Source organism: Balaenoptera musculus, chromosome 20 (genome assembly GCF_009873245.2).
Source record: "Balaenoptera musculus isolate JJ_BM4_2016_0621 chromosome 20, mBalMus1.pri.v3, whole genome shotgun sequence".
NCBI lineage: Eukaryota > Metazoa > Chordata > Mammalia > Artiodactyla > Balaenopteridae > Balaenoptera > Balaenoptera musculus.
The window spans coordinates 6,144,547-6,172,493 of NC_045804.1; positions in this window are offsets into that span (position 1 = coordinate 6,144,547).

The following is a 27,947-nucleotide window of genomic DNA, read 5'->3' on the forward strand; positions in this document are numbered from 1 at the left end:
TTCCCCTGATAGAGTCTGACTCCCATTTACTTTTTTAAATTGCTTGTGGGCATTCAGAGGTCTCTGAGGATTGGTACCTCTGGGGTCCCGCCTGGGTCTCCCCTGGGATGTGAACGTATGTGCCTTTGTTCTGTTGTTCCCTCAAGGTGATGGTTCGGAGATGTTAGGAAATGAACAGCAGGCGAGTGCCTGCTGCCACATGGGACCCAGTGTGTGTGTGTGTGTGTGTGTGTGTGTGTGTGTGTGTGCGCGCGCATGGCTGTGTGTGTTGTAGCTGATGAACATCAGTAGGTATCCTCGGGAAGACAGGATCAAATCATCGCTGTCAGGGCTGTGCTTTTGATTAGCTTTGTAGTCCCAAAGCTAATTGTCAAATTTAACAGGCATCTGCTCTTTTTTCATAAGTGTGTTTGAATTTCACAAGCCAAGAGATTTATTTTAGTAGAGAGTCAAAAGCCCGGAGAATAATACATTTCATATCTTATCTGGCCCAATATCCCTTCTCCACCAAATGACCAAGTTATAAAAGGAAGATGAAACAGGAGTACGAGGCACCCACCTACCAATCAGCCCCCTTGCTCTGGAGCCAGGAATTGTTTTCCACTTGATGAATGTGCTGATCCTAGCGTGCTCAGAGGACAGCATGCCTCCCTGTAACTCGGGGTCTGCTAACAGAGAGCCGATGTGCAGCAGGGGAGGGGACCTGACACCTGTGCCGGCCCGGATCAGGTCTGAGCACGTGTGCAGTCTCCAGGAGGCTATGTTCTTTGTCTTGAGGATCTTGGTAGGCTTCATGCCATGTTCAGTGGGAAATAAGATGATACAGGTTTGCAGCTTGTTACCTCTGGCTTCCCACAGCCTTCATACTGTGCATCTGTAGCTGAGTAACTGCCGACGGAGCAAACATCTGTAGTCTTGCAAGAAAATATCCCAGTTTCCCTAGTGTTTACCCAATGTGCCCTTCCCGCAATGGCCAGGACAACTAAACTAAAGTGTAGTACTGAAGAGAAGGGTGTATTAGTCAGGATAGGATAGGTGAGGCTCCGATAACAAACAACTCCGAAATCTCAGTTGCATAAACATTCAAAGTCTATTTCTAATTCCTGTTCTATATCCTCTGGGCCTCTGTCCCTGCTCTGTCATTGTCCTTGCTCTGGAATCCAGGCAGATGGAGGAGCCACCAACAGAAACTTTGCTGATCACCACGGCAGAGGGAAGGGAGCCATAGTGGATCTCACATTAGTAAGCAAATGCTCAGCCCAGAAGTGACCCAACTCATTGGTCAGAAGTGGTCACCTGTGTCCATCCAGCCATAGGAGCCAGTTAGTATAACTCTACCATGCGTGCAGAGCAGGGCAGAAGCAGAATACTGGACAAATGGCACTTAGGATTATCACAAAGGTAATTAAAGCAGCTCAGAGAGACTCACTGGTGAAAGCAATGAGGAGACAGATTTGATTCTATTAAGGAAGAACTTGCAAACTTCCAGAAACTTCTGTGGGAGGAATGGACTACCAGGGGAGGTGGCACAGCCATAGTTAGAGTACAATGATGTGTTTAAGATCACTTCTAAATGAATTAAATCAGCTTTCATCACTCACCTAATTTTAAATAATCCTTGTCCTAAAGACTGGTCACTCAGATTCTTGTAGGACTAAGCAGACTAAAGGAAAAGCTGAAATCAGGAGACAGGTTAAGTTCAGAGGTTGGGGTCAGGCAGGGGGCAATATGCAAACTCCTGCTGTGGACTTAGTTACCCCTAAGTTGGCTCCTTCTTTATACCATGGTGCTAAGGAGGTTGGGGTTAGGCTTTAGTTCCCAATCTGTGGTCACATGAGTTTGGAGGCAATTTTTCCCCAGTCAAGCCTTCAGATGAGACCTCAGCCCTGGCCAACACCTTGATTTCAGTTTATGAAAGACCTTGAAACAGAGAAAAGCCACGAACATCTGGCTCAAAGAGCTTAGATAGAGAGCAGCAACAGGAGCCTAGGCAAAGGGGTTGGTGAGATCATCTGCCAACTGGCTGGGGGTACCTTGTACCTTCCCAAGATGTCACCAAGGCAGAGAGGTCTGGAGTTGGATGGAGTAGTTAGCCTAACTCTCAAAGGCCAGTGAGAGCCTCACTCTGCCCTACTCATAGATGGGTAAGTCAGTTAAGCCCTAATTAACTAATGGAGCTAATTACAGCTGCCATTATTGAGCAGCTACTATGGCCCAGACTCAGTTCTTTTGCCAACATGATTCAATTTATTCTAGCGATGGCCCTGAGAAGTAGGTGCCATTAACCTTATTTGAGGATTAGGAAACTGAAATACAGAGGACGAAGTAACTCGCTGAAGGCCATCCAACTTGTAAGTGACAGAACTGGGTTCTAACCAACGTTGGGCCCCAAAGCCAGTCCTCTTTCTACTCTAATCCCCCCACCCTCCAGGCAAGCAGGGGGCCTTGAGAAAGTGCCACTCTTGTCTGCCTCCCTTCCATATGTCTCAAACCTGGAAAATAACTCCAAGCCAACTATCTCCCAAATAAGAGAGGGCTGGCCCCTTCCACAACCCTGTCATCGCCAACTTGAATCATCCCTGAGCCATCACCCCACCCATATAACCTCATCCCTATTAAAAGGTGTTCCCTTGCCCATCAGCACCCTGATTGCGAACGAGAACAAAAACACCAACTTTTGCTTCATTTAAAGATATTTATGCCACACTTTGAAATGTCAAACGTTTTCATTAAAATCCTCTCACACTTTGGGCTGACAAAGGGATGCCAGGATCTTTGGGAGATACTTTAATCTCAATCAATTAGGGAGAGAGTCATCCTAGCAGTGTGGCAATAAAAGAAAGCTTTAATTTTAGAGCTAATTAAATATCAACAATTGGAATGTGGCAACAGACACTTAACCTGCAGTAACCCATTATTTATTAGGAATATAATGCCTTGACTCTGGATATGATGTGAGTTGTAGTCATTTTAATATCAGCTGTCACAGTCTAGCGGCTCCCCTTTGTTTTGCTCCAGCACAATCATCTCCCAGGCCCTGCTGGGATCACTCTGGCACCTGGGCTCCACACAAGATTAATTAAGCTGACTGGCACGAGGGTGCCTTGGCCCCAGGCAACACAATCTGTGACCAAGGGAGGGCAGCACAGGTAAATAACAGGTAACAGTTTGGTCTAGGCCCACCTGGGCCAAGGGAACAAGTCTGGGCCTTGAAATGGACCAGGTAGGATGCTTTCAGCTGCAAGTAACAGGAAAAACAAAAAAACAAAAAAAACTGTCTCAACCTAAAAGTACTTTAACAAAAAGGGTTTATTATCTCACATAAAGAGAAGCAGGTGGGGGCAGGTGGGCTTACAAAATTGGATAGTTCCAAGGCTTGACGATATGGTCAGATACTCAGGCCCTCTCTTCTCTCATCACCCTGCTGCCCTTAGCAGGTGACTAATGTCACCCTTCATGGTGTCAAGATGGCCTTGACACAGGATAAGGTCTTGCAAAGAGGAGGGTCCTTCCTTCTGTGCAACTTTTTCCCCCATTCCTTTTTTTAAAATATTTTTTTTAGTTCAGCATAAATTTAGATTTACTGAAAAGTGGCAAAGGTGGCACAGAGAGCTCCTGTATACACCTCACTGAGCTCCTCTATTTATTAACTAAACTGCAAACTGCATTCGAATTGCACTCACTTTTCTGATCCAGGGTCCCATCTTGGATACTCATTGCATTTAGTCATCCTGTGTCCTCAGTCTCCTTGTGTCTGTTGCAGCTTCTCCATCTTTCCTTGTCTTTGACGTCCTTGATAGTTTTGAGAAGCGCTGGTCTATTTTGTAGAAGGTACTGCAATTTGAGTGTCTGATGTTTTTCTCATGGTTAAACTGGACTTATGATTATGGGAAGACTGCAGAGGTGTGGAGTGGCTTTGTCACATCATATCGGGGGGTACCTGAGAGCACGTGACTTATCGCTGATGATGCGAAACTGGATCACTGGGCAAGGCAGTGTTTGCCAGGTTTCTCCACTGTAAAGTGACACTCCCTTGCTCTCTCCCCACTACCTGCATCCTTTTTATTATTGAGGAAAACCCTCCTCAAAGCTTCCTGGTTCATGTCCGCTTGGTCCCATGCCCATACCTTAACCAAACACCAGAGAAGGGAACCAGATAGGCTTTCCTCTATCATAATTCAAACCTTGGGAATTTGGGCCAGTGGACGGGGATCACCACCCCTGAAAACACTTGATCAAGAGCCAAAGAATACGAAAACACTAATTCCAAAAGATGCATGCACCCTTATGTTCATGGTGGTATTATTTACAATAGCCAACATATGGAAACAACCCAAGTGTCCACTGATAGATAAATGGATAAAGAAGATGTGCTACACACACACACACACACACACACACACACACACACACACACAGAGGAATACTACTCAGCCTTAAAAAAGATGAAATCTTACCATTTTTGACAACATGGATGGACCTTGAGGGTATTATGCTAAGTGAAATAAGTCAGACGGAGAAAGACACATACCATATGATCTCACTCATATGCAAAATATAAAAAACAAAGAAACAAAGCCCACAAAATAAATGAACAAACCAAACCAAACAAAAATAAACACATAGATAAGGAGTAGTGGTTGTCAGAGGGGGAGGGCTGGGGGGGAAATGGGTAAAGGGGATCAACTGTACGGTGATGCATGGAAACGAAATTTTGGGTGGTGAGCATGCTGCAGGGGAATACAGAAGCAGAAATATAATGTCGTAACCATGAAACTTATACAATGTGATAAATCGTTGTTACCTTTCTCTAAACAAATTAATTAATTAAAAGAGGTCTCTGCCGGTGAGAACGGGATGGCTGTGGGGTGGGGGAGAGGGAGTCAGTAGCAGTTGGAAGGGCAGGCAGCCAACAGCGCCCACCTCAGAAAACTGCTTGCCTGCACTTCCCTCCGTGCCCCAATCCCCCCCTGCCCCATCCGGCTGCTGTGCAGTATTAGCATCGAGAGACACGCAGTATCTCCAGCACGACGTCACACCACAGCACAGTCACAGCGCAGACGTGGAGCCTGGCTGCTCAAGTTCAAATCCTGATTCGAGGGACTTCCTTCCCTGGTGGTCCACTGGGTAAGATTCTGCGCTCTCAATGCAGGGGGCCCGGGTTCGGTCCCTGGTTGGGGAACTAGATCCCACATGTATGCTGCAACTAAGAGTTCGCATGCCACAACTAAGAAGTCCGCATGCCGCAACTAAAACCTGGGGCGGCCTAAATAAATAAATAAATAAATACATATATTTTTTACTGCACCTGGGAGGTGCCTCAGCCCGCAGCTTTCCAGATGGACTCGTGGCATTTCCTGGGCACCAAGCTCCTCTGATGTGATTACCTCCAGCAGGAGCGGCCACGAGGACCGAGAGCCCAGCCCATCGTTCAAGGCTGCGAGCGGGGCTCTCCATTGCCCGCTCTTGGTCACACACAGTCCCCTCCAGCTTCACCTGAGTGTTAATTATGCAGCCAGACTGGCCTGGGCAGAAAAGCCCAAGGCAAACTCCAGTCCAGAGGACACCGGCTGGTCTAAAAGTGGGGTAGACAAGGGCAAAGGGAAACCCAGGCCGGGGTCAGCGCCGTCTTGGCCAGGCTGATTCAAGGCTCTCTGGACCCACTCTAGGCTCCAGGGTTGGGGGTGGCAGAAGCTGAGATCTTGGTCTGTCTTTCTGCAGCTGAGAAAGGCCGAGTCCTGGCAGGCAGGGTCACTGCCGGACGGGTTAGGAAGACCCTCACTTCCCTGGAGACCTCCAGTTGCCTGGGTCCTCCCCTCCCTGGCCCCTCACCATCCAGGGCTGTGCTGGAACGGAGCTGGTTCTACTTTCTCCCCTCCCCCATCACAATGGCTCCCCTTGCCACCCAGCCCCTCCCATTTGGGGCCTTTAAAGCCCCCCTTTGTTACAAAGCTTCAGGAACAAAGCTGGATTGAAATGCCAGCTCTGCCTCTTTCCGGTTCTGTAACTTCAAACAGGCCTTTTAACCCAGGGGTCGGCAAACATTTTCTGTACAGGACTGGAGAGGAAATATTTTAGCCTTTGGGGGCCACAAGGTCTGTTACTGCTACTCAACTCCACCTTGCAGCGTGAAAGAAGGCAGCCACAGACGGTACACGAAAGAACAGATGTGGCTGTATGCCAATAAAACTTTATTCACACAGACAAGAAGTGGGCCAGATTTGGCCTCTAAGCCATCGTTTACTAATCCCCGAATTAACCTTCCCGAGACTCAGTTTCCTCCTCTGTAAAATGGGGATAATGATACCAAAATAGGATCACTGAGAGTTGATACGGAGGAAAGTATTAAAACTGCACGATAAATGTTTTCATTTGGTTTCATTTTGGTGGGGATTTGGTGGCAAATCCCCACCCTGCCCCCCAGCCCAGAGCAGCCGCCCCTGGGTGCATCGGTGAGCACCACAGGTGAGCACATCACCGTGACCTCTCGTCTGGGAGTCTGCAAACCTCGGACTGCTTGTGTTATTATTTATCAGCGCGGCTATTATGCTGCTTCTCTCCGCACAGAGCGGTGCGCTGGGGATGGCCTGAAAGGCATGCTGGCCTCTGCAATGAGGCGGGATTGTATTAGCTCCTGATTACACCGTGCAGAACACAATAGAGGCGCCCGGCCCGGAAAGCAGCCCCCCGCCTTTGCCTCATCTGGGCTGCTTTGTGCTTGATTTCCTTCTCTGCGGCCCCATTTCCCTTTTTCTATTTTCTTTATTTTTCTCATGCTCGCCCCTGCTAATCTGCTTAACAACTTGCCTCGCTCCGGCCCGCCTCCCCCCTCCGCGCCCCTCCCCATCCCCCCCAAGCCTTGCCCACTCTTTCTGAGCGCCTCTCCTCGTCCTTAATAGCACCTAGCACCACTGTTCCTGCATTTAATAAAAGATGCTGACAGGGAAATCTGGGCTAACTGAATTACTTCCTCATTAAAGAGGCGGGCAGATTCCCGGCCCCTCAGTGCTCTGCAGCCCCCCTGCCCCCTCCTTCCTGCTGGGCCCCTCCCAGCTGGCTGCAATTAGGTGAAGATGCTTTGGGCTCCAGTGGGGGCCTGGGTCCTACAGAGGGCTGGGAGGGGCTGGGGGCTTCTCTCCAGGGTAGTTCCCAGCTCTCCTTACTTTCCTACCTTCTTAGATGTTCGGTTCCCCCGCCAAGGAGCTCCAGGCCATCTGGGAGGATGAGAGAAGGGAGGTGACTTGCCCATGGTCACCCAGGCCTCCGCCTCCTCCTGTTCCCAAGGGGCTTTTTGCTTTGGCCTGGGCAGGTGAGCTGGTGATGCCCAAGGCCTGCCTTTGGCTTCAGAGGAGTCTTGTTTCCTGGCAAGGCTGTGAGGACATTGTCTCCAGCCGGCTGGATTCCCCCAAGAAAAAGAAAAGAGGAACCAGACTCCAGGTGTCCACCCCACCCCCTCCTGCCCACCTCTCAGAGGCCCTGCCTCTGTCTGACTAGCACCCCCCCTGGGCTCCCTGTGCCTGTGTTTTCTCGGGCTTCCCCCCTAGCTCTTCTGTGGCTGATCGGGGTGTCCCGCCGGTACCCCACGCTTCCATCCCCCCCTCCCAGCAGTAAGCATCTCCTCTGCGGTGCCCTCACCTGCTATTCCTACCTAGAGCTCCTGCATGTTGGGCCCACTCCATGCCTGGCAGCTAGTAAGTGCTTTGCAGCTGCAGGGAGCAGGGAGACCAGAAACAGTTATTTTAAAAGCTGGCTGCATTAGGAGCCTTTTACTCCCAGGCGGTGGAAGATTTACTCCTTCTTTTGTTTGGGAAAAACTCGTTAATGTGCCTTTTGGCCCCTGGGTACGTGTACGTGGGAGAAGATTCAGACAAAAAAAAAACATTGACTTGCTTTGCTTCTTGGTAAAGTAAAGGAAGTTTTGGTTCCCTACTAAGCAGCCCAGGAATGGGAGGTGGTGACTGGGAGGGAGTCTAGCTGGGAGGAGGGTGAATGAGGGGGAACCCGAAGGCAGACTGGCTGCAGCCTAAGGGGCCTGGATGCTGGGGATGGACACAACCCTGGAAGAAATATCTTAGACCACAAACTCCCACCCTTCCTATGGAGTCGTGGGAGATGCTGGCCAGGGCCAGGGCATTCTACATCACTGCAATCCACAGCTTACGTCTTGGGATAAAGTTGCTGCAAGAAACCCCTACCCAGGCTAGGGTTTCCTAAGCAAATGCCACTTGGGAACAAGACATTTTTGGTTCCCCAGGCTGTCCGGTACGGTGGTTCAGGACTGCAGGCTCGGCAATCCAGTGCCTGATGCTATTTGATGATACTGTAGCAGTTTGAATTCTTGGACTGATGTTCTCCTCCCATTGTCATGTGTAAAGGCTTTCAGCACCTGTTTAGGATGGACTGGTGGGAGATTTTGTCTGAGGAATCCCACGCCTAGGACTTGCAGACAATTCTAGCCCCTACTGTTCTGGTTACACATTTAGGGTCAGGTTCACCCAGTTGGTACTTTCAGAAGTGAGGGGGTCTCTCTCTGGGACACCTGTTGGGACCTATTGGTCTAAGTGCTGCCCCTCCTCTGGCCGGCCAAGTGTTGGGGGCTCAGGGCTGCCCCCAAATATGCCACAAGGGCATATTGATTATTTTGAATTGAAGTTGCTTGAGAAGCAGCTACTACAGCTCTGAACCTCCGCTGTCCCCTTGAAAGCAGGAAATTCTCTCATATGAAAGGTGTTCTCCCTGAATCTGAAGGTAGAAAAATACCCTTATGGTCAGAGGTGGGGAATTCGGAGCCGAGAAGCCTATGCAAACAAACCTTGTTACTTTTATTTATTACCCCAAGCCCAAACTCTGCTTAGATTCTTCCCCCATTAAGCATCTAAAGCCAGTTTCTCTGTCCTGTCAATTCCTCCCAAATGTATTGTTTCTTTATCTAGAAAGTATAAAAGCTTCCTCCTCTGCCACTTCTTAGGTCCTATTTTCTATGAGACCTTCATGTGCACAAATGAAAATTTGTTTCTTTTTCTGCTGTTAATCTGTCTTGTGTCAGTTACATGATTAGTCCAGCCAGAAGAACTCAAGGAGGAGGGGAGCAGACATGTCCCCCTTCGGGACATAAAGTAGCCAGCTTTCTGGGGTCTCTGGGGTCAGCACAATGCCTGTGAAGGGGTTCAGGACATGCCACCCCAAAATATTGTCAAGTGTCGCCCCACTTGGTCATATTGGTTATTTTGAGCTGAAGACGCTTGAGAAAGAGCAGATGTAGGCAGGGCTCTCTGACCTCTTTCCTCCCACCTAAAAGCAGGTCATAACCTTTCCCGTGAGAAAAACACCCTCCCTGCACCAGGATGAGAACATTCTTATCGCCAGACACTGGGAGTCAGTGCCGAAATGGACCCTCAAACAAACCTACTAAAATAACCTTGATCGTCCATTAGTTTCCCCTGTATATTTCCCAGTCCCCGTCCCACAAACCCAAGCCCCTTTGTATTTTTACATCCCCACAATTTATTGTTCTTTGTTTTAAAAAGGTATATAAGCTTTAGGACCTAATTGCTTCTTTGGGTCTTATTTCCCTTATGAAGACTCCTGTGTGCATGTAAAAATACTAAATAAAACCTGTGCGCTTTTCTTCCTTTAATGTATCTTATGTTAGTTGAATTCTTGAGCCCAGTCACAGAATCTAAGAGGGCTGAAGGAAGTTTTTCCTCCCCAACGCTGGGCTTCCCCTAGCCCTCCTTGCCCACAGACCCTCTGCTAGTTCTGATGTCAGCACGCCTGACGTCTGTTGGGAGTTTGGGCAATTGTAGCCCTTAGACACGTGGTCAGGGACGCCTCCTCTCTTTCACACTGGGCTGCAGAACAGACAGTGAGGCCAAAGCTGGCTTGAATTTTGTTTTGTCTTTTATCCATGGGCTTGTGTCTCCAGCTCCAGGTTGGCTCATCTAAAGTGGAAACGCTGGACTTCCCTGATGGTCCAGTGGTTAAGACTCTGCACTTCCAATGCCGGGGATGCGGGTTCGATCCCTGGTCGGGGAACTAAGATCCCACATGCTGCGTGAAACAGCCAAAAAAATAAAAATAAAAACAAAGGAGACTGACCGAGCTGGAGGGCCGCAGACAAAGCAGCTCACAGCCTTTAAAAAAATAAAAATAATAATAAAAAAATAAAGTGGAAAGGCTGCTCTAGCTCCAACTCTGGGCTTGAGAAATATCTTGCTTTTGTTAGAGGGATATAAAAGCACAACAAAGTCACAGAAATCTATACATGGCTCTGCTCCCCTCTGTTCCCTGAGGGTGGGTTTCCTCACACGGAGACCCTGAGACAGGGACTTGGGTGCGGGCAGCTTATTCAGAGGGTGGTCCCAAGAAGCATAAGTCAGTGGGTGGAGAATTTGAGGCAGGCAGGAGAGAAAAATCCATGTTGGGGTGGGGGGAACCACTGCGGGCACCCATGCAGATTAATTTTGTATCAACTTGACTGAACCATGGGGTGCCCCCCGGACATTTGCTTAAACATTATTCTGGGCTTGTCGGTGTAGGTATTTTGGGATGAGATTAACATTTAAATCATAGACTGAGTAAAGCAGATGGCCCTTCCTGATGTGGGTGGGCCTCATCCCATCCCTTGGGGGACTAAACAGAAGAAAAGGGCTGAGTAAGAGGGAACTCCTCCTGTCTGTGTGCCTGTAGCTGCTGTAGACATTGGTCTTTTCCTGCTTCCAACTGAAATATTGGCTGTTCCTGGATCTCAAGCCTGGTGGCTTTCAGACTGGAACTACCCCACTGGCTCTCATAGGTCTTCCTCTAGCCAATTTCAGATCCTGGAAATTGGCATCCTCCATTGTCATGTGAGCCTATTCCTTACAATCAATCTCTCTCTTTCTCTCTCTCTCTCTCTATATATATATATATCTAGCTAGCTAGCTAGATATATAGATATATACATTCTATTGGTTCTGTTTGGAGAACCCTGACTAATACAGCAACCAACTCTCAGTCCCACTGGGGACTTGCTGAGGAACCATGAAGAGGGTGCTTTGGGATTATCCACCCCCCCCCCACGCCCCAAGGGATGGGGAAGCCAAAGGATAGTCCTCTGACTCTTGTCCTGCATTGGTTGAGGGTCACTCTTGGGGCAGTAAATCCCCTGACACTTCTAGGCTGCCCTGTACCCAAGTTGCATGTTTTGTACAAGATCCCCGGGCATTAGGGAAAGATCTCAAAGTAGAAAAGCAGAGAGCCACAGAGCTGAGGTCAGAAGCCAAAGCCTAAACAGGAGCTGCCTACCATGCCTTTGGGTGAACTTCAAGATGGGCTGGGAGGTAATGGGATGGAATATGAAGAGCCCTTGCTGTAAATCCCTAACATCACTGAAGCTGATGCCACAGAGGGATTTAAATAAACCTGGTGATACTAGCAGAAGCGCGAATGAGCTGGAAAAGCATATTCTCTTGCTTTGCTTCTCCAGATATTCCTACCATAATATCTTAACAAAGAGCCTATACGCCTGGAGGATAAATTGAGACCCACAGTTCTGGGTTTTTTAATGGGGTTGTCTGTCCAAGAGGCAGAGACATGATGAGTTTAGGAAATTTCAGGATGTATACAATGAAGAGTTTATAGCCATAATATATAAAGACTGCCCATATTCAATAAGAAAAGCTGATCTCACAAGCTGATAGAGAAAATAGTCAAATTATACAAACAAGAGTTCAGCAAAAACAACATGCACATTGCCAATAAATATCTGAAACTATTTCAAGCTCACTCATAATCAAAATAATTTAAAACCAGGTATGAATTTTTTTCCTCATCAGATTGGCAAAAAGTTTATAAGTTTGTTACTAGACAGAATGGGTGAGAGTATGGAAGGCCATCTGCTCTTTTTGGAAGGCGGTTTGACAATATGTATTACAAATAAACAGTGAGGTTACCCTTGACCTAGCAGTTCCACTTGTAGGAATATCACCAGACGTGCACAAAGATGTCATATACAAAGAAATTCATTTCATAACTGTAACAAAATTTGAACCAATCTAAACATCTATAGGGATGTGGTAAATTACAGCACATCCATGCCCTGACTGTACAGCTATTAAAAACAAACAAGATAGACTTATCAGAGGTCCATTAAGTAATAGAAGCAGGTCTCAGAGTAATATTTCATTGTTATTCTGTTTTTGCAAAACAAAGAATTCTATATTTGTGTGTGTATGCCTTGAAAAACATCTGGAAAGGCACACATCTAATTGTTCACAATAATTCCCTCTAGGGAATGAAATCAGAGTGGGGACAAGCAGAGGAAGGGGTCGAGGTAGGTGGTACAGTAAAGTAGAATTTTTAACTTTATATATTCTTATATTGTTTGTTACCTAATGAGCATGTGTTATTTATGCGATTTGATGAAAACTGATAAAATCTAAAACGTTGGAATAAGTAGAATTTAAGAGGATCCTAGCAACTCTCAGTGCCTAAATTTGATTTTTGGCTCATCATAGAACAATTCCAGGCTCATTTCATAAATGGAATCTTGGGCATCAGAGATACAGTATCTTCTAGGGCCCAGCCTGGCTTCCTTCAAGCTGATCTCTGGAATGGCTTTAATGTATTGATGAAGGAGATATATGTATCAGTCAGCTACTGCTGCATACCAAGCATCCCAAATACTAGTGGCTTACAACAACAACCATTTATTATTTCTCATGAGTCTATAGGTCGACTGGGCTGGGCTCAGCTGATCTCAGCTGGGCCTGCTCATGTATCTGTGACCTGGGTTGGCTGGTGGCTGGCTGGTCCAGAATGGCCTGGGCTGTGACAACTTGGCTTTCCTTCATATACCTCTCACACACTTCCAGCAAGGTAGCCTGGGTGTGTTCTCATGACGGAAGCACAGGTGCATGGTGGAAATGCACAAGCACTTCAAATCAAGTTTGCTACTGTCTCTACTGTCCCATTGGCCAGGGCAGGTCACACGATCAACGTGAGACTCTTAGGGAGTGTGGGAGGTCACTGCCAAAGTGCCTGGACACAGGGAGGCCATTCACAGGGCCATTGACACAATCAATCTACCACAGAGACCAGCTCAGGACCTTCAGAGGTCAGAGATGATTGGAGGCCCCTCCCTCCCATGACCTTGGAAGCCTGGCTGTGGGGAGTCCAAGTTCTGAGTAAGTTACTGGTGATTGCAGCCTCCTCTGCAGTGGGGCTCAGCCTGGGGATAAAGAAAGCCAGTCTTTCTGCTGCAGGAATGGCGACTACGGGATAAAGCAGCGGGGGAAACATCTCGTCCGTGATTTGTTGGAGGTGAGTCGTTGGTGATTAGCCACCTTCCAACCTCACCTGGGGCCCCAAGGTGAGCCTCAGTATGAAAGAATCAGGGGAGTAGAGAGGAGTTAAAACACCTGGAACAACCCCAAAAGGTCTGAGTGTTGCATGGTGAATTTGTCTTAGGTGTTCATCAAACAGCCGCCATCTGGCCTCCCCACTTTCTGTCTCCTGCATCCCCCGACCCCGGCCTGGTGGGTGCATTAAACCTGGAATTGATTGTGCGGAAACTTCCTTTTTAAAAAATGTTCACTCCAGGCGGCTCTAAGGCTACTTCCTGCTCAGAGAGAGGGAAGCGAGTTTGTCCTGAGCGCCCCTGGTTTCTCGGTCCCATTGCTGCCTCCTCCCGGGCCGCTGGCCTCTGGCCCTGACCGTGAACCTGCTCAACTCGCTCTCACTCATGCTGCTCCCTCCGTGGTCTGCGGGAACTCCGTGCCGAGTGGCAGACTCTGCCGGTTCTGCTTTCAGGAAATATTGCCGCTCACCTCGCCTTCGTCCTGCCCCTCATCGCCACTCGGAGACCGAGGCTGGGGCGGGTTCTCAGCCATCTATTACCTACCTGTGCTGGTGGAGACTGATAGGCTCGCACCGGGAGGTGGGCTGGGGCTGGGGAGATGGCGCCCTCATTCGATAAGCTGCAAGTATTAGGAGCTGGCGGTGTGCATAGAAGGGCAGAGACGGAAAGAGCAGAGGAAGGGTGCCACAGGGGCTGGGGCACACTGCCACCCCCTCCAGACTCGGAATAGTGAGACGGATGCACTTAGAAGTTGGAGTCTCATATTCCACTGGTGGAAGTTGGTAGAATCCGGCTAGAGGGCAATTTGAAATCGGGTTTAAAAAACTGACATGCGCATGCGCTCTGAACCAGGAGTCCACTTCTAGAAATTTTCCTAATGAGTGTGTACAGAGATGTGCGTGTGAAGAGGTTTATCAGAGCATCATTTATAGCAAACAGGTCACTGGAAAGCAACCACACAGGAGGTGAGTTGGGCAACCCATGGTATATCCATATGATGAAATACCATGCAGCTGTTTAAGTGCAGTGGTAGAAAAATACTGATATACTAAAAAGCCCAGGAATTATCAAGAGATCATTTCCAATATGTTGGTGTGTATAGTTCTGGGCATTTTTATACACACACATTTTTTACCTAAATGAATAGGCTACTTTGTTGCCGTGTTTCATTCATTCCCCTTCCCCAAAAGTTCTAGCGAGGTTTCGGTTACAAAAGAACTAAAGGGGATCGAGAGTAGGGGCTGAGGGAGATGTGAACCCCACGGGTCCCTCAAGGATCCACACTGTCACACAAACCTCAAATAAATGATGTTTATCACGAGACCCCTTAGAGCTGAGTGTCATTTAGGAAGGCAGCCGAATATGTAAAATAATTAAAAAAAATTTTTTTTCCACTCAAAATAGCCACCAAAAAGTTTTGATAGTTAGAGGAGGGGGACACGTTATTTAAAATTTAAGTGTGTGGAAAAGCTCATCTGTTGCTGCTGAATGAATCCGTGGGATACCTGTGTGTAATCAGGGTCTCTCACTTTCCTCTAAGAATTTTTTTTGACCTCCATCCCTGGCCATAAGCACCATTAGGGAAATCCCCAAATATCGACCACCTGCTGGGAATCCCAAATGCTTAGAAGGGAAGGCCTAAAGGCAACAGGAGTTTAGAGATCTTCCAGGGAAGCTTCTGCCTTGGCAACTGTGGGTTCGGTGCTAAACAAGAGGTCTGAGATGGATGAATGAACGAGAACACAAGCTCCGCATTCAGGTGTGGGTGAGGTCGGGGTGGGCTGCAGTGATGCCCAAGGGCTTTCTGGAAGACACGGCTGGACCTGAAGGTGGAGGGAGGTTTCAGCAGGCAGGTGGAGAAGATCGTCAGGATCAAAAGCAACAGGGTAAGCAGGTGAGACTCAGAGAGGTATTGTGACGTATGCCCGTCACGCGGTTTCATAGGGAACCTTGAACTTGCATGATGCTCTGGCTTCTGAAGGACAACGTGTGCCGCCCGCGGCTCCTGAGCATGTGGGAAGGACCCAGCCTGGCGAGGAGGGGTGGGAGACGGCCCCTCAGCTCCACCCGACAGAGTGTCGCGAACATGGTTTTCACGTGCAGGATGCTGCAGAGGCCGGCCCTGCACCCTGTTCAGCTCATTTGCATGTGTAAATGTATGTGTATATATTGCTTATTAGCGTCAGTAGAATTTGCATGTTAAGTGGATTGGTTCGATGGGCATGTTTTTAAGAGCCCTGGACTTGAAAGGAATATTCCAACTTAAATGTTGCTGCGCCTCCTGCAATAAACCATGGGTTCTTTCCCAGGGGCTGCTGAGAGGTGGGTACGTTCAGTGTGGAGGGAGGAAAGGAACACTGAACCGGGTGTCTGGGCATCCGGGTCCACCCCCAGCTTGGCCAGAAGTGACCGGTGACCTCGGGCACGCAGCAGCGTCCCCGTTGCCTCGGTCTCCTTTTCCGGAAGACCATCTTGCGGATGGAAGGGTCACCATCTTGCGGATGGAAGGGTCACCATCTTCCCCACATGCCTCGCGGGCTGACTTAGAATCACAGGGAGGGGAGTCAGCACAGAGAGTCGGACAATGTAAGACTCTGCAGCCATCGGCGTCGTCGTCATCCCTGCAACCCAAACACCGGCCGTTTGCTCCTTCTGCCATCCGTGTTTGTACGTGATATTTGTCTCCACACCTCCACCCAGACAAGGAACCCGGCATGTCTTTAAGTCCCACCTACTTCCCACACAACGCTAATGAGCAATCCAAACTTCTCTGCAGAGGGGAGATGGAGAGTTACATTGAAGACCCCACAACTACTAAAAAAAAAAATCCACATTAGACATTTCTAGTCTCCAAATCCCATCTCCTAGGCCCTTCTCTATGTTCAACCCCCATCCCCCACTGTCTCCACCCTCAAGGTGTCCCCGATTTCCTCTGGAAACTTCCATTTTCTCACGTCTTCCATATGGAATGATCATCTCTGCTCAAGCATGTCCTCCCACATTTGCTTACCCCAATCCGTCAGGGTGTCAGCCAAACAACAGGTCCTCTCCTGAAGATCTCCCCATCCTGGGGAGGTAGTTGGGACTGCCCATCACAACTTGCCCACCGTCTCAATGCTAAGATGTCACTTCAGCGTTGGGGGGTTGGCTTCTTCCCCAACCTGTGTACTCAGCTCATCCAGTGCCTTAGTTATCCACCACTGATTTGATGACCAGACATCTGACTTCCCAAACTCTCCCCATAGTTACCATGGAGACCCCCTACAGGAATGACAGACAGGGAGCTTTAATCACCAGTGCTTTTCTGGGTCCAGCTGCATCACCAGGGAACAAGAAATGGCAGCACCAGAAGTAACCAGGAGGTGGGAGAGGGCAAGGAGAGTCAGGGGACAGTTAGATTTGCTGCTGATATGCCTGAAGAGTGTAAAAAGTGGGGAGAAAAGACAGATCTCCCATGCTGAAGAATTCCAAATCATTTATGTAGCTGCTCTACCCCTAAGGGGAAGAGAGTAACTCCCCACTCCTGAAGAGGGCTGTGCGTGGTGACTTTCTTCCAAGGAGGACCAGAGGGAAAGGGAGAAAGAAGAGTAACTTTACAATGGAGAAACCCAACAGCACCACCTGTATGTACCCCTGATGTGATATGATGAACATGGCACTTTACCCCGTGGTCTTCCTACCTGAAACATATTATCCCAGTCTAATCAGGAGAAAAACACCAGGCAAATCCCAATGAGGAATGTTCTACAAAATAACTGACCAGCTCTCTTCGAAACTGTCCAGTTTACCAAAAGCAAGACCACTCCGAGTTACAACCAAAAGGAGCCCAAGGAGACATGACACTGAATGTAACGTGGGATCTTTGGCAGAAAAGGGGACATTAGGGGGAAACTCAGGAAATCTGAATAACGTATGGACTTTAGTTAACAATAATGTAGTAGTACTGGTTCATTCATTGTGACAAATGTACCATAGTCCTGTAAGATGTTAATCGTAGGGGAAACTGAACGTGGTAGAAGGGAACTCTGCTATCATTGCAATAATTCTGTAAACCTAAAACCGTTCTAAAATAAGAGGTTTATGGGGAAACCAAAGTTTAGGTCTTGGCAAATGATCAAAATTTGTTACCATATTCATCTTTGAAACCAAGCTAAGTGACTGTTTGTTTTAGGTTCCACGCACCATCATTGCTTATTGATGTGGGTATCACCAGGTTGTCAAATGCTAAACAGCACCTGGGAGAAGCCTGGCAGCAAATCCATGTGGCCCATAAGAACAGGCCAGTGAAATGCTATTTGTAAGAAAACATTAGTTAGATGCCCTACAGAGTGCTTCCTACCTTCACGTGCTTGATAATGGCTGAAAACACACTTCCTGGCATCTTGGCTCCTCCAGGAGTGTGTGGCCCTAGGCAACTGACTAAACTCCACTAAGCTTCAGTACCTGCATCTATCAAACAAGCACAGGAGAGTGAAGTCCCGATAGGTAGTACAGCATATTAAGTACACGATGAATTTTACTCTATTTATAAAGTTGATTACCTGATCCTGGGGTCACAAGAATGTAAGCTCTCATTAGCCCCAGTGTGGATCTTGTCTGTCTTGAATCCCCGCTGTACCCCCGAGGCCCAGAAGAGTATCTGATACATAGCAGATGTTCAATAAATTAATGATCACTCAATCATGATTCCTGTTCATAACATCATTCTCATTGGCTCAGATGTCTTCAGTAACCCCTGATGCTCTCCTCCTTGCTCCACACCCCGTCGAAACACATATTTCGTGCAAACGTTAAATGAAGATGATTGAAACATCCTCTCCCCATAAACAGCATGCACCACCCCCAGCTTTTATATAACAGATGAGAGCAGACCCCTCCCGTCAAACTGCTGCTCTGAGACCCTGCTCCGATGCTTAGGGCCAGAATTAGAGAGATGAATGACGTGTGTAGTCACCACACCGTTCCACACACCATGAAACACTAAGGTATAAGGCTCTCATTCCAGCAGTCTGGTGAATTAGGTGCTTTGAATGACCTTCCTTTTGAAATACATAAAATTATTGGGAGAAAATATAAAAAATAAATACCTCTTCCGAGATGCATGGAGGCACAAGAGGAAGGAATCCACAGAGCCCCCAATAAAATGGAAGCAAAAACAAAGTGAAAATGGAGGGTGCCAAAGCCAACTTTCACCCTGAGGGTTTTGGAGAACTTGGCCTATGCTGACGGTTATCTCAGGCAGGGGAGACAAGAGGAAAATCCTCCATCTAATAGAACCTCACATCTCCCACTCCTGGATATATACTGAGAGAAAACCATAATTCAAAAAGACACATGCACCCCAGTGTTCATTGCAGCACTATTTACAATGGCCAGGACATGGAAGCAACCTAAGTGTCCATCGACAGATGAATGGATAAAGAAGATGTGGTACATATATACAATGGAATATAACTCCGCCATAAAAAGGAACGAAATTGGGCCATTTGTAGAGACATGGATGCACCTAGAGACTGTCATACAGAGTGAAGTAAGTCAGAAAGAGAAAAACAAATATCATATATTAACGCATATATGTGGAATCCAAAAACATGGTATAGAAGATCTTATTTGCCAAACAGGAATAGAGACACAGACGTAGAGAACAAACATATGGATACCAAGGGGGAAGCAGGGGGTGGGATGAATTGGGAGACAGGGATTGACACATATACACTATTGATACTATGTATAAAATAGATAACTAATGAGAACCTGCTATGTAGCACAGGGAACTGTACTCAGTGCTCTGGGGTGACCTAAATGGGAAGGAAATCCAAAAAAAGAGGGGATATATATATACGTAGAGCTGATTCACTTTGCTGTAGAGTAGAAACTAACACAACATGGTAAAGCAACTATACTCCAATAAAAATTTTTAAAAAATAACCTCACATCAATCTGGGACCTCAAAGAGGGTTCATTATATGAGGGTAAGCCTGGGAGACAAGGAGGAAACGTGCTCACCTTGCTTAACCTTGGCATTGGATGGAGGGAGATAAATAAACTCACCTGAGACTTGGTAACCATGAGCTAGTCCTCTTGTGGGTTCGTGGTCATAATTCAAGAGACCTGTAGTCCAAGAGACCTCAAGAGGAAGATCAAATTTAAACTTGTCCAAGCTTGGTAGACCAAAGAAGAAACAAATACAAGTTCCCTCTGGGAAACTCTACTTCCACACGCTTCCTAGAATTTTTATAAAGTTCTAAGGAATATGGTGGCCAATAGTCAAAGATCCCCAGAATTATCCTGTTAGGACTCCAGAAGGAAAAAAAAAAAAAAAAAAAAGGAGGTCAAAGAGAATAAGAAGTCAAAATGTCTAATCAAAATTTCAGTAGGAGATGGTAGAAAAAAATGGGGAAAAGATACAATTCTAAAAGATAATAGCTGAGAACTTTCAGATTGTTTTTTTTTTTTTTTTGCAAGGCACACATTTTCATATCCAGGAAGTGCTACTTAAAATTTGCTGCTATTCCCGGAGAGGAGAACTAGTGCCTTGAAAAGATGTTTGGCACTTCCACCTCTTAGTTTGTAGGAAGTTGCAAAAAAAAAAAAAAAAAAAAAATTACTCTTATCCTAACAACAAGAAAAAGTTAGATAAATTACAGAATCAGAACTTTCCTTGAACCCTCCAGAGAGCTGAGGTCACAAGGCAACCAAGTAACCTGAAATCCAGAAAGGAACCAGTCCCTCCAAGGAGAGAAGAGACACATAAATTATCTGGTTTGTGGCAGAACATGGAAGGAAGAGGTGCTGTATTATTACTACAGCATATATATAGTAAGAAAACTCTGCTAAGATTTTAAAGAACTGCTGGCCAAGTGTGGTTTAGCATCTCAATCTGAAATAGCTGGGAGCAATGTGATAAAACAGGAGCTTGTGTCACTCACAAGCTGTTTCCCACGAGCCCTACCAGGTGCTCCGAGAAAGATCTGGGGCAGAGCAGGACGCCTGAGAAAGTCCCCATCGGTGGTGCAGACCCACAGGAGGTGATCATCTGCAAGGGAGGCATAAAACTCAGTCATTTCTCTGGACCCTTCTTTCCTAAAAAGCAAACGCTTGAGTCATCAGAGGAGGGACCGCAAACCCTTTCACCCACAGGGCTCAAAATGACCAGCAGCCAGGGGGAGGAAACAGCAGGTTCAAAGCTCCATCCATGTTCCCTAGGCCCTTCCCTCCTACAAAGCAAAAGCCATAAATCTTCTTTGATTTCTCTCATCTATGCTTTGTAGTTTTGGCATATAAACCTTGCACGTATACTTTCAGGTTTTCAGTAATAGTATAAATGGTACTTTAAAAACTTTGAAAAATTCAATTCCCATTTGTTCATTGCTAGTACATAAAAATACGATTTTTATTTAACAACTGTTTTCTGTATCCTTTCTAAACTAACCCATTAGAACCAGTTGTAGCTATTGTAGATAAAATAGACTTAGGCAAAAAGTACTGCTAAAAATAGAGACTTTCTACCTAATGATAAAAGGTTTCATTCATCTAGAAAATGCAACAATTCTGAACTTTTATGCACCAAAAACAAAGCTCAAAATATAAAATCAAAAAGTGCCAAAAATACGAGAAGAAATAGAAAAATGCACAGTCATAGTGAGAGATTTTTAATCCATCCATCTCAATTACTGGTCAAGCCCACAAAAAATTACTAAGAATATAGAAAATTTGAATAGTACAGAAAGGATCTCATGATCATATATAGAATATTGCACCCAACAATGGGAAGATAAACATTTATCTCAAAGCATTTATGAAGTAGTTATAAAAATTGACTATGTGCTTGACCATCAAGTTAGCCTCAACAAATTCTAAGAATACCATATTCTCTGGCCCTAATATATTCAAGTAAGAAATTTAATAACAAAAATATACCCATTAAAAATCTAGATACCTGGAAATTTAGAATATTGAAATATTCATGGGTCAAAGGAATTACAGTGGAAATTAGAAAACAGAAATATGAATAAGTGATAACAAAATTATTCCTTATAAAAATTCTGGGAGTACAACTAAAGTCATATTTAAAGGAAAATGTATACCTTTAATTGCTTCTATTAGAATTCAAGAGACTGATTCATCAGGGGAAAATAAAGAGGCGGGAGAGAAAAAAACTAAAAAGATAAACAATATTAAGAATTAAAAAGGTGTCATAACTGCACAAGCTGTAATGATTAAACAAATGGAAAAAGATTATTATGAACAACTTTGTGACAAGTTTTAAAACTTAGGTAAAATGGATTAATCCTTTTAAAAAATACAACTTACTGAAGAAGCAATAGAAAACCCAGACAGTCTAATGACATTTAAAGAAATGGAATGATTAGTTTAAAATTTTCCCAGAAAGAAAAAGCCAGGTTCAAATGATTTATCAGCAATTCCTACCAAATATTTTAGGATCTGTAACAGGAAAAGAGCTAAATCGGACTCCACGCTGGATCTGTTTCTTTGACTTTAACCCTTGCTTTTTGTTGCTTTTGTTATTATAATCATACATAATGGCCTGCCTCAGGGAACCCTGCCCACCTGTGAATGGCTGCAAGAAAAAAGAAACTAACACATCCTCTCCCCGAGGCTGGTCATTCCAGGAGATGTTTTGCAAGACTGATGGCCCCTTTACTTTACTTCCTCACCGCCTCTCCCTCTCTGATGCTATAAAAGAAACTGGCATCTAGACCCAGAGAAGATGATTTTTTGGAGACACCAGTCTGCCGTCTTCTCGGTCTGCTGGCTTTCCGAATAAAGTCGTCTTCCTTGCCTCAGCACCTCGTCTCTGATTCATTGGCTGTCGCGCAGCGAGGAGAGCGAGCTTGGACTCGGTAACAGATCCACTCTTCCAGATAATAAAAAAAAAAAAAAAAAAAAAAAAAGAAGAAGAAGAAACATGCCCCAGATCATTTTAAAGGCTAACATAATCTTAATTCCAGAACTAGGCAAGAACAATATTGGCAAGAAAAAAAAAATTACAGTCTAATGTTATTCAAAACCTGCATTAGTCAGGATAGAATATATCCTGGGGTTTGCAGTAAACAAACCCCAACATTTCAGTGGTCTTGCACAATAAAGGTTTAATTCTCTCCCTGTCTTAGCTGGCTGCAGGGCGGACAGCTCTGTTCCAAGCAGTAACACAGGGATCTAGGCTGCCGCTTCCCTCTTGTGGCTACACCACTTAGACCACGTGGCTTCCAAAGTTGCCACAGAAGGGCAAGAAAAGGCTGGAAAATCATGTGCGGTAATTTTTAGGCTCAGACCTGGAAGTGACTCACACTATTGTTATGGGTGAATCGTGCCCCAGCCCCCCACCCCCCTACCAAGCCCCAGCATCTCATAATGTGACCGTATTTGGAGACAGATCTCTGAAGAGGTAATTAAGATAAAATGAGGTCATTAGGGTGGGTCTTAATCCAATTGACTGATGTCCTTTTTAAGAAGAAGAGATTAGGGCATAGACCAGGAGGCAACCATGTGAGGACATGGAGAAGGAGGCAATCTGCAAAGCCAAGCAGAGAAACCTCAGAAGAATTCAAACCTGCCAACATCATGATTTTGGACCTGTAGCCTCCAGAACTGTGAGAAGATCAATTTCTGTTAAGGCACTCATTCTGTGGTATTTTGTTCAGGCAGCCCTGGGAAACTAATACAACTGTTATTCCTATAATTGTCATCAGCCACGTGGTCCCAATCTAACTGCAAAGAAGCCTGGGAAATTAGCCCTTCCTTTGGCCCGGGAAGAAGAAATGGGCTCCTGAACACATTGCCTGGCTCTGCCACAGGAACAAAGATGTAAAAATCCTAAACAGAATATCTCCTATGAATCAATTATGAGAGGACAAAAAAAAAAACCAAAAAACGACCAATAGAAAAATGGCCCCAAAGATGAGGCATTTGTTGGGTGAGAAAACATGTTGGTCCATTAACATATGAAAAGATGAGACTCTTGGCTGCTACTCTAAGTGTGGTCCTCAGAGCAAAAACATTGGCATCAACTGGGGACATGTTGGGGACATTTCAGGGAAATGAAAAGGAAAACCACACTGAGACACCATTTTGCACCAACCGGATTGGCAAAGACTGACTTTTAAGTCAATACCAAGAGCCGATAACGACATGGAAAATTGGAACTTTCATCTTTGATTGGAGTAGATGGGAATTGGCATAGCCATTTTTGGAAAACAGTTAGCCGGTTTATTATAAACTGTGACACGTGCTCACCCTAGCACTCAACAAATCCATTTCTAGATCCATTTCCATTACATCTAGAGCAGTGCTTCTCAAACTTTAATGTGCCTACAATTTTGTTACAATGCAGATTCTGATTCAGTATGTCCGGAATGGGACCCTGAAATTCTGCATTTTTCACAAGTTCCCGGAGGATATCAATGCTCCCCCTCTGAGGACCACACTTGGAGTAGCAAACAGGGGTCACGAAGATGGGTATTTACAGCCACACCCATAACAGCCAAAATCCCAAATTTCCACCAGCAGTAAGACCAGGCAAATAAACTACAGCATATGGCAGCATAGTCATATGCCGGAATACTATTTAGAAGTGAAAATGAATAAACTACGTCTACTCACATTAAAAATGGATGAATCCAACAAAAGAAGCAAGGCACAGAAGAAATTATACAGTATGATTCCCTAATATAAAGTTCAAAACTCAGACCGAGCTAAATCATATATTGTTTAGGAATGCATACACACCTGTTAAAACCTTGTTAAAAAAAAAAAAAAAAAAAGACCAGTAAGGAAATAATTAGCACAAAACTCAGGATAGCAGTGGTGAAGAGGGAGAGGAACATGATGGGGATAAATCCACCCGGGGCTTCTCAGGTCCTGGCAACGCTCTATCTCTCAACTTGAATGGTGAATATATGGTTGCTTTATTCTATTATTATTCTTTAAACTGTATATATGCATTTTATGTGCTTTTTTGAATAAAAGAAGTAGCAGGAAGCCTTTTTGTATTGAAATTCCAAGTGACAAGTAAAATAAACCTAGTGAATTTACAAAAAGTCTAAATTTTGAGAATCAAGGTTTACTTGTACCTCTGAAACAAAACACATGCACACAGGAATCCCAATTTGCAAGTGAAGCCAGCAGGAGTCCAGTATCAGGGATATACTCCCTTTTTCAATCTAAGACTCTCAGCTACGGACAAATGGGTGTGGGAGCGGAGCTGACAGAATAAATGCAGAGTGGTAATGCCCATCAGTACCTGGACACAGGTCAGAGTGGTTGGCTGTAGAGGGTGGGGATCAGTGATTTCCTGGAGCTGCCAGTGAAAGGAGAAGAAGCGGGGTGGGGCGGGGGGTGGTGATCAGTCCTGGGGAAGGGGCTGCAGACCCATCATCTCCCACTTTACCAGTGTGGGATGCTCTCTGGGGAACCCACCTTCTCTTTCTGAAAATCTCATGGAAACTTCCCTCTCTCACCTTCAAAGGAATGCCCTCCAGCTGGCTATGGGCGTCACCGCAAGACAATTTTAACTCTTGAGCCTCCGGTTCTCTGGTCTGGGGCCCTGAGCCCCTGGCCCCAAGCCCTCTGTCTCCTAGACGGGTGTGGTGCCCGGGCCAGACTTCTCCCACCTCCATTCCAAGAACGTCCCCTCCACGTAGCATCCCTGCTTGCCTTTAACCACTCATGCAAGAGCGATGATGAGATTGAATTTTAGCTTAGGGAGAAGCAAGATATAAATACATCCTGGTGTACTATTAATGTCAATAGTATTAGTGCAATTATTTCCAGACTAGTCAGATTCAATAAAAGCAACAGTAAACAAGCCTGGGGCTTCCCTGGTGGCGCAGTGGTTAAGAATCCACCTGCTAATGCAGGGGAAATGGGTTCGAACCCTGGTCCGGGAAGATCCCACATGCCATGGAGCAACTAAGCCCGTGCGCCACAACTGCTGAGCCTGTGCTCTGGAGCCCGCGAGCCACAACTACTGAGCCCGCGAGCCACAACTACTGAGCCCGCGAGCCACAACTACTGAAGCCCGCGCGCCTAGTGCCCGTGCTCCGCAACAAGAGAAGCCACCGCAATGAGAAGCCCGCGCACCACAACGAAGAGTAGCCCCCACTCGCCAAAAGCCCAAGTGCAGCAACCAAGACCCAATGCAGCCAAAAATAAATAAAATAAAATAATTTTAAAAAAACAAAACAAAACAAAAAAAACAAGCCTGGTGCAGCCACCAGGTGGGCACCGCGGGGACCTGCACAGCTGGCTGCCTGCTGAGAACGCCTTGTCTTCGCTGCTGCCCCTTGAGCAGGTAGAGACCTGGTGAGTGGGCACAGGCCCACCTACCGCCTGCCGTCCACCCCCGCCTCCGCCCCGGTCCTGGTGCCTTTAAAGAACTGAGCTGGGGGGCCATCTCCATCCAGAGGAAGAACCGTGCCATCTGCGGAGGAGAGAGGGGAAGAAGGGAGAGCCCCACGTGTTGTTTACAGGCGAGGCATCTACAAACTCAGAGCTGAGAGTGTGTCCAGCCCCGAAGACCCCTTCCCGGAATCCCCAGAACACTGGCTTTTCTCTCTAGCACTCCTCACTGCTTTGTTATGATCCGTTTCGCATCTATCATCCCAGCGCACTCTGAATTCTCCGCGGACGTGGACCAGGAACCCTAGGGCCTGCAGTCGTGTGTAATTCAGAGCCTGGGACGCTTTGGCCTGGCTGTTTGGAAAATCAGATACCTTGGTGGCTAAGAATGTGTACAGGGGGAAAAGCTCCTTTGGACCTTCTTAGGTTCCGTGGCCGCCCTGAGAATTAAAACTGGTGTAAGATAGGAGAAAAACATATAAATTTATTTACGATTTTTACATGGATATGGGAGTCTTCAGAGGAACATAAGACCTGAAGAAGCTGTTAGATGAAAAGCTTATTATCTTTTTAAACAAAGACTAAAGGGTTCAGGCTAGGGGAGGTAAATTATGCGACAGTGACTGCGAAAAAAATGGTGAAACAGATCAGGGTTATTTTAGCAGGTTTGTCTGTACTGGTCCATTTCGGTGTCGACTGCTTGTTTCTGGTGATAAGAATGTTTTTCCCCTCCTGGTACCAGGAGCACCTTTCTCATGGGAAATGTGAGATAGAAACAAGGAGGTCAGGAAGCCCTTTCTGCTTCTGCTGTTTTTCAAGTACCTTCAGCTCAAAATAATCAATACGCCAGAGTGGCATATTTAGGGGTGGCACATTCTGAACCCCTTCAAATGCGAGTCTGGAGGCAAGTGGGCATGGAGTCAAAGGCCTTTTCTTCCACTTTTTGGCTGTGTGACTTTGGGTAAGTTACTCAACCATTCTGTGCCTCATCTAGTTCATCTGTAAAATAGAGATAATAATAATACTTGCCTTTCAGGGCTGTGGTGAGGACTCTCAGTGAGGATAAATGTCAAATAAAGTAGCACAGGCTCAGGGGCATAGAGGTGCTTCATAAGTATACTATTATCGTATTATTATCTTCATTAGCATACTTCTATCTACGATTATTACAGAGGCAGTATGGTGGAGTGATAAGAGCCAGACTCCCTGGTTTTGATTCCTGGCTTGATTCTTTCCTAGTTGAGTGACGTTGTGTGACCTTGGGTGACCGGGCTGGGACTAGAGGGCAGTGAGGCCCCTTGGGTGTGAAATTCAGGGAGGGACCTCACTTGCCTCCCACAGTCCTGTCCTTGTTGACCCAATTGCTTCTCTGTGCCACGTGGTAAGTGACACACGAATGTTAGTTACTCTTACCCATGAAAATGTCCCTGGAACAATTGTCTATGTAGCAGACTGTTCCAATGTTGTATAAAAAGAATAAACCCGATTCCATGAGTGAACCTGAGGGAGAAAGCAGCTAAGAACTCCCATAGATGAAGAAAATAGGGGGGGAAGGAAAAAGACTTCTCCTGGAGTGCCTCTGTATCTCTGCAATCAATACATTTTCCTGGCTTTCGCTTGAGTGGGAAGCTGGGAACCAAATCAAAAGTACTTGAATATACTCATATCTTGTAATAAATAACCTATAGGACTTTCACGGTGGCTCAGTGGTTAGGAATCCACCTGCCAATGCAGGGGACACGGGTTTGAACCCTGGTCGGGGAAGATCCCACATGCTGTGGAGCAGCTAAGCCCGTGCGCCACAACTACTGAGCCTGCATGCCACAATTACTGAAGCCCGTGCGCCTAGAGCCCGTGCTCCACAACAAGAGAAGCCACCGCAATGAGAAGACTGTGCACCGCAACGAAGAGTAGCCCCGGCTCGCCGCAACTAGAGAAAGCCCGCACACAGCAACGAAGACCCAATGCAGCCAAAAATAAAAAAAAATTTAAAATAAATAAATAACCTATAACGGGAAAGAATCTGATAAAGAATATATATATATATATATATATATAAAAATCACTTTGCTGTACACTTGAAACTAACACAACATTGTAAATTACCATACTTCAATGAAAAAAAGAAAGCCCTTGAAGGCCGTGTGAAGAAGTTGGGTCTTGATTCTCTCTGGCTGTTCCATTTCTGATAGTCAGCGGTTCCCGCTTAGGAGATCACGTCCTCTTTCACATCCTGCTCTCCAGGCCT